Below are 7,680 nucleotides of genomic sequence, written 5' to 3'. Positions count from 1 at the left end.
TTCACTCACCCTATGTGCTTCTCAAACTTAGTCGTTTCACTAAAATACTAAAAGCATGATAATGAACGTTCTAGCTTTCTTGAGTTAATGCCATGAATATATAATTTAGGAAGGGAACAAAATTACAGCTTAGACCGTGTGAAGGGAAGCAGAAAAGCACACATGACTTTTGATGTGCTTCGGGCTAGTTTTCCTTGCTGCCATGGGGAACAGGGAGAAGACTAGGAGAGAACAGATCACACAGTGGGCAGAAGGATCATGGAGGGGAGGACCAAGAGCTGTCAATCCTAGGCAGCACAAAGGAGGATGTCTGAAGTGGCTCACAGATGAACAGTTTTTCCTAAGTAGAGAGTAACCTTGCAGACACGATCAGCTAACCTGTGAGCGGTGGCATGTGTAGTGGGAATTAGCTCAGAAGCTGAGCTTGGCGGGTGGGGGGTTGGAACTGTTAGCACATCCCACATTTATAATTTTGAAAGCTCATCTGCTTGATTCTGTCCTGAAATAAACCTATTTCCCACTGGAAATGCTGTGTTTTCTTTTTTTCTAAGCCACCACCAAGTTCAGAGCTATGGATTCTGTCTGTCTTTATGACTTTATTGATGGAAATCAAAACAACAACAATAAAAAACATTTTCTAGCTCAGAAGGAGGTGCAGCATTAGACAGCTAAACATGGTGGCTAACCCAGTTAATACAGGATGAGGCTATTTGTCTACCAGTCGGGTCACTGACTTAGAAAGAAATATGCAGGTATAATGACAGGCAAAAAGTATGAAAAAAAATGTGGCTATTTGGAACTCCGGTCTTGACTGCAATTACTGCACCAATCTCTCCATTTGCTCCTGCCACACTGGCAACACGTCTGTCTCCAGAATTGCTGCCTTGAAGGCAAAGACATCCCATTGTGTTGTCACCAGCTGCAGCCTCTCTGTGCTTCCTAAGGATTAGCTTCTGACATACAAAATGACACAAAGAAAACTGGCTAATTCCTGATTATCAAAACCTTCGATTTCTCAAGATGACAGGATCATCTGCCTTGCAGTCTCCTGCCAGTAAAATAAAATTCCACTTCTCTGATCATGATCAGCCTGTTTTCCGTGAGCATTTAAAATTGCCATGGTTTTTCCCAATACATGAAAGGTGGGCCATTTCCACATTTGTTTCTCCCCACTCTTTCTTCCATGCAGTCTGCCAACGTGCATCCATTTCTAATTCTGCTTGGAGAAGTAAATCACACTTCTCTTCCTAGGAGAAGCTATTCCTCACGCCTTCTGTTTTTCCAGTTCCTGCTTAGGAAACTCTTATACATTTAGGTAATTTCAGGATAAAATCTCAGGTAAGGAAGCTACTGGCGTTGTTTACCCACTTATTCTACAAAGCCTTGTATGGTTTGATATATGGGTTTTTTTTTGTGTTCTACTAATAGCTGTCATTTATATACATTTTTGATAGAAGAATACTTATTAAAGGAAGAAACTTGTGGTTGTATTAATGAAAAACAATCAGCTTAAAAAGGATATGAATTTGAAGGAGAACAGAGAGGGTTAATGGTACAGCTTGAAGGGAGGAGAGGGAAGGGGGAACATGTGATTTGAGATGAAGGAAGGGTGGATATGGGAGCAGGGAAGAAGATATCTTAATTCAGGGAGCTATTTGAGGGTTGGCAAGAGACTTGGCTCTAGAGGGGTTCCCAGGTTTCCAAGGAGATGTCCCCAGCTAGTTCATTGGGCAGCAGAAGAGAGGGTGTCTGAACTGGCCTTTTCCCATAGCCATACTGATGAATATCTTGCATATCACCATAGAACCTTCATCCGGCGATGGATGGAGATAGAGACAGAGACCCACATTGGAGCACTGGACTGAGCTCCCAAGGCCCAGATGAAGAGCAGAAGGAGGGAGAACATGAGCAAGGAAGTCACGACCGTGAGGGGGTTCATCCCCCCATGGAGACGGTGGGACTGATCTAATGGGAGCTCACCAAGGCCAGCTGGACTGGGACTGAATGAGCATGGGATCAAACCAGACTCTCTGAATGTGGCTGAGAATGAGTGCTGACTGAGAAGCCAATGACAATGGCACTGGGTTTTGATTCTACTGCGTGTACTGGATTTTTCGGAGCCTAGTCTGTTTGGATGCACACCTTCCTAGACCTGGATGAAGGGGGGAGGGCTTTGTACTTCCCACAGGGCAGGGCACCCTGACTTCTCTTAGGACTGGAGGGGGAGGGAAATGGAAGGAGGGGAGGAGGTGGAAATTTTAATAAATAAATAAATTTTAAAAATCAAAGAAAACAAAAGAGAAAGAAAATATTATTTCCCTTTCTAAACTCCTGTGTCTGATCCAAAAATCTTTTAACAATAAGACACAAAAGTTGTATAGTAAATATTTATACTACACTAAGTGGAGAGGCAGGCATTCCATGTAGTCTAAACTTAGGTCAAATAAGACTAGGCAAGGTACACAGAGGAAAGAAGACAGAAGTTTGTACACAAGGATATTGCAGAAATGCAGTTTTATTGCTTTACCTCTTGATGGGATTTCTAGCACATTCCTTACACCTCAGGAACTTTGCTAATTTTTGGCACCAAATGTAATTATATCTTTCAGAAGTTTATCGTCTGTCATTTCCTAATAGACAGTCTCTGTTAGCATTTTCATGCACACATTTTCCTGAACACAGACATGTTCAAAGTCATAGAGTCCAATGTTCTATGAAAAGCACTGAACTTCTGAATAATATAAGGATTTATATTAACAAATAAAACCATTTCTGATCACATTTGGAGCTGCTTTAGGGCAATGCGTTTCAGCAATAGTGTGTTAGGATTAAGGTAATCCTCTAAACTAAGTGCCAACCCAACTGAAAAGCATATGAAGAGTTTCTGTGCAAGTTGTTGAAAATACTGCTGACAGTTAAAGATTATAAATACAGATCTATGCGTGTGAATGCATGCCCATGTGATAATATAACCTATATTTGACACTTCACTTTGTGCCTACCCTTAACAACTTCTTTATACTAAATGTTATTTCCCTGGTTATTAATTTCCTTTTTACCAATTTCATCTTTTAAATAACAGTTGTGAGGCCAGCAAGGTGGCACGGCCGAAAGATACTCACTGTCAGGCCCAATGACCTAAATTAGATACTCAGACCTACGTGGCAGAAGGAGAGGGCCAGACTTCAGCAAGTTGTCATCAGACGTCCATGCTCAAGTTATGACATATGCACTCCCTTGTCCACACAAAATAAATGAATATTAAAAATACATCAGATATGACAGTGATCCTTTGTTGAGATTACCATGCCATCCCTGAAATGTATACCACACCTCATCCAACCACTCCTAAAAGGGCACCTAAACCAATTTCACAACTTATTTACTAATAGTCCTACAATAAGCATGGATATGCAAGCATCTTTGAAGTGTCCATACATGTACATATATTTTAGTTTGAGTGGTGTGCTTGGGTAATACGATTGTGTAGGAGGTCCTTCTGTTTGTGTGTTGCTTTCATTGGTTAATTAATAAAGAAACTGCTTGGCATGATAGGTCAGAACTTAGGTAGGCGGAGAAGACAGAACTGAATTCTGGGAGGAAGAAAGCAGAGGAGAGAATTGCCATGGAGCTGCCAGAATCAGACATACTGAATCTTTTAGAAATTGGTTAAATCAAGATGTGAGAGTTAGCCAAAAGGAGGCTAGAGCTAATAGCCAAGCAGTGTTTTAATTAATACAGTTTCTGTGTGATTATTTCAGGTGTAAGCTAGCTGGGTGGCCAGAAGAAAGGGCTTCGCTCCCTTTAACAATATGAGAGATGTATTTTTAGTCATCTTGAGAAACTGCTTCCCTAACTTCCAAAGTAGTTATACCTATGTAGACTCTCAACAATCATTACTAATGTATTCATAAACTTCTATCCTCACCTGCAATGATTGCTTTTCATGCTGATAGCAGTCCTGACTCAAGTAAGATGGAATCTCAGGGGCTTTGCCTTGGATTTCTTCATGGACAACTATTTTATAATATGTTTAGGAGCCAGTCACACTTCCTATAAGAACTCTCTGTTTAGATTAAGTGTACATTGGTTGATTATTTTTCTTCTTTGAATTTCTTGAACTCTTTGTGTATTGTATTCTGTATACTTTGCTCCTGCTGACTTGAGACACACCATAAGCAATGTTTCCTGTTTTCGTTTGGCATAACTCGATCACAGAGAGCAAGTGAACAGTCTCCCAATACCTTGACATTTCACTGAACAACAGATTAAAAACATTTCTTTTCAATTTCCTAGAGCCCATTTCCTCCCTGGTGGCAGCACTGTGTACCAGTAGCAATTCTTTGTGATGTGATGGTCCCTGCAATTTCCTGCCTTAGAATCTCTGCCTCAGAAGTCTCCTAGCGATTGATGGTAAGAATTTTAATTATTCCTTAGAGTTTCCAGGCAGCAGAGATTCTTCCTAAAACATTCTTATTTCACTAACAGAAGGATTCTGAGCCCATTGTTCATCGGTGGAGTCCTGCCCACATTTCCTCAACAGCATCCTAGGAACTCTGTAATAAGACACCAACCCACTTTGGCTAGCCACCTATTAACTTGACATTAACTTCTTCTTTCTCATTAATCAACATTATATGTATCACAACATGGGCAGCATTTCTGTATCCATTGATTGTATTCACTAAACTGTAACTATCAAATACCACACAGATCCTGGTACTGGTATAGAATCCTGCCCATTCTCTAAGATGCTAGATTCAGAGGACCATTTTGATGACCTACCCCCCCCCCCAAATATTCATTTTTTTCTCTTAAGATACCAATTGAACCTGAACTCTGATTTCATTACTTTAATTTTATAAAGGACTGTGTATTTTTCCTAGAAAAATAAAAAAATGCTTCAAAAGTAGTATTTTTTATATAAAGAGGAAAAGCAAAATTCAGAACGAATGAGATATAATTAGATTGGTTCCTCTAGAAACATAGAACTACAGCCTTGAATTATGTACAGTCTGCTCTAGTGTTTGAAACTAAGTGGACAAAAAGCAGATACCTCCAGATAGCCTGTGAGATTATAGTACTATTCTCTTCTTATAAATTATCCACAGAACAGTTTGGCATATGTGTGTGGGAGAGCTCAGTAACACTGAAGCATGCATACGTAACTTGAATAACACACAAACATGAATGTAGAACATCAAATAATGATTTAGTATGGACGTGGGATCTTTAACACCCAGTGTGGATGTGGAGCCTGTGTAATTGAACCCCCAACGGGGATGAGAGTCATTCCTGAATGAATGCAGAGACTCCGTTCCTACTCCAGGCAGTATGTGGATCTGGGAATAAAACTCTGCATAGATCTGGAGCCTCCTGTCTTGGACTTGGACAACTATTTCGCTGAAAACTTGGAACGTTCTTAACAATCAATGTTAGTAAGCAGTTCTGTGTTGCTGGAGAGGAAAGCGCTGCAGGCACAGAAGCATGGCCTGTAACTGCTTCTAACGCTCAACTCTAGCTTCCCAAAAGCAAAGGATCAGAATATCGACCATTTAACTGCTACGTTCTCATCCATCTCTTCATTGAAATGATCAAATCTTCTATAATCATCTTCTGCAGCCCTGGGGTGTTCGAATCCAGGCCTCCCTGATTTATCAGTATCCCGTCTTGTCTTCCTAACTGACTTTTGCGAAGCACAGAGTCATTTCCTACAATGCAACATTTCGACGCTGAAGTTAGATCTCTGAAAGACAAATAACCTCATGTGCCAAGAAGCTGACAGCTGCTCTTTGCTTTTTTTTCTGTTTTATCTCTTTTTTTTGCTTTTGACTTTTTTTTGTAATATAATATTTTTTTATTGAAAAAAAAAATTTCTGCCTCCTCCACGCCTCCCATTCCCCTCCCCGTCTCCCTTTTCCCTCACCCTCCTCCCATCCTTCTCCCCCTCCCCTCACTCCTCTCCCCCTCTCTCTCCAGTCTGAACAGCAGTCAGGGTTCCCTGCCCTGTGGAAAGTCCAAAGTCCTCCCCCATCCATCCTGGTCTAGGAAGGTGAACATCCAAACTGGCTAGGCTCCCACAAAGCCAGAACATGAAGTAGGATCAAAACCCAGTGCCATTGTCCTTGGCTTCTCAGCAGCCCTCATTGTCTGCCATATTCAGAGAGACCGGTTTTACCCCATGCTTGTTCAGTCGCAGTCCAGCTGGCCTTGGTGAGCTCACAATAGATCAGCCCCACTGTCTCCGTGGGTGGGTGCACCCCTCGTGGTCCTGACTTCTTTGCTCATGTTCTCCCTCCTTCTGCTCCTCCTTGGGACATTGGGAGCTCAGTCCGGTGCTCCAGTGTGGGTCTCTGTCTCTATCTCCATCCATCTCCAGATGAAGGTTCTATGGTGATGTGCAAGATATTCATCAGTATGGCTATAGGATAGGGTCATTTCAGGTTCTCTGTCCTCAGCTGCCCCAGGAACTAACTGGGGACATCGCCCTGGGCACCTGGGAGCACCAAATCTCTTGCCAACCCTAAGATGGCTCCCTTAATTAAGATGTGTGCTTCCCTGCTCCCCTATCCGACCTTCCTTTATCCCAAACATCCCGTTTCCCAAGTTCCCCCCAACCTCCCCTTCTCACTTTTCTCTCCCCATCTCCCCTTACCTCCCTCCCCCCCCCCCCCCAAGATCCCATTTTTTGCCCGGCAATCTTGTCTACTTCCCATAATCAGGAGGATAGCTATATGTTTTTCTTTGGGATCACCTTCTTATTTAGCTTCTTTAGGAGATCAAATTATAGACTCACTGACCTTTATTTATCTCTAGAAACCAATTATGAGTGAGTACATCCCATGTTCATCTTTTTGGGTCTGGGTTACCTCACTCAGGATAGTGTGTTCTATTTCCATCCATTTGCATGCAAAATTCGAGAAGTCATTGTTTTTTACCGCTGAGTAGTATTCTAATGTGTATATATTCCACACTTTCTTCATCCATTCTTCCATTGAAGGACATCTAGGTTGTTTCCAGGTTCTGGCTATTACAAATAATGGTGCTATGAACGTAGTTGAACAAACGCCCTTGTCATATGATCGGGCATCTCTTGGGTATATACCCAAGAGTGGCATTGCTGGGTCCAGGGGTAGGTTGATCCCGAATTTCCAGAGAAACTGCCACACTGCTTTCCAAAGTGGTTGCACAAGTTTGCATTCCCACCAGCAATGGATGAGGGTACCCCTTCCTGCACAACCTCTCCAGCAAAGGATATCATTGGTGTTTTTGATTTTAGCCATTCTGACAGATGTAAGATGATATCTCAAAGTTGTTTTGATTTCCATTTCCCTGATCGCTAAGGAGGTTGAGCCTTAAGTGTTTTTTGGCCATTTGAACCTCTTCTGTTGAGAATTCTCTGTACAGATCAGTGCCCCATTCTTTAATTGGGTTAATTAGCATTTTAAAGTCCAGTTTCTTGAGTTCTTTATATATTTTGGAGATCAGACCTTTGTCTGTTTCGGGGTTGGGGAAGATCTTCTCCCAGTCAGTGGGTTGCCTTACAAAATGTCTTAGTGACAGTGTCCTTTGCTTTGCAGAAGCTTCTCAGTTTCAGTAGGTCCCATTTATTCAATGTTGCCCTTAATGTCTGTGGTGCTGGGGTTATACACAGGAAGCGATCGCCTGTGCCCATCTGTT

Source organism: Alexandromys fortis, unplaced genomic scaffold (genome assembly GCF_014885135.2).
Source record: "Alexandromys fortis isolate MF-2015 unplaced genomic scaffold, M_Fortis_MF-2015_v1.1 scaffold_410, whole genome shotgun sequence".
NCBI classification, from domain to species: domain Eukaryota; kingdom Metazoa; phylum Chordata; class Mammalia; order Rodentia; family Cricetidae; genus Alexandromys; species Alexandromys fortis.
This window is presented reverse-complemented; position numbering follows the sequence as displayed.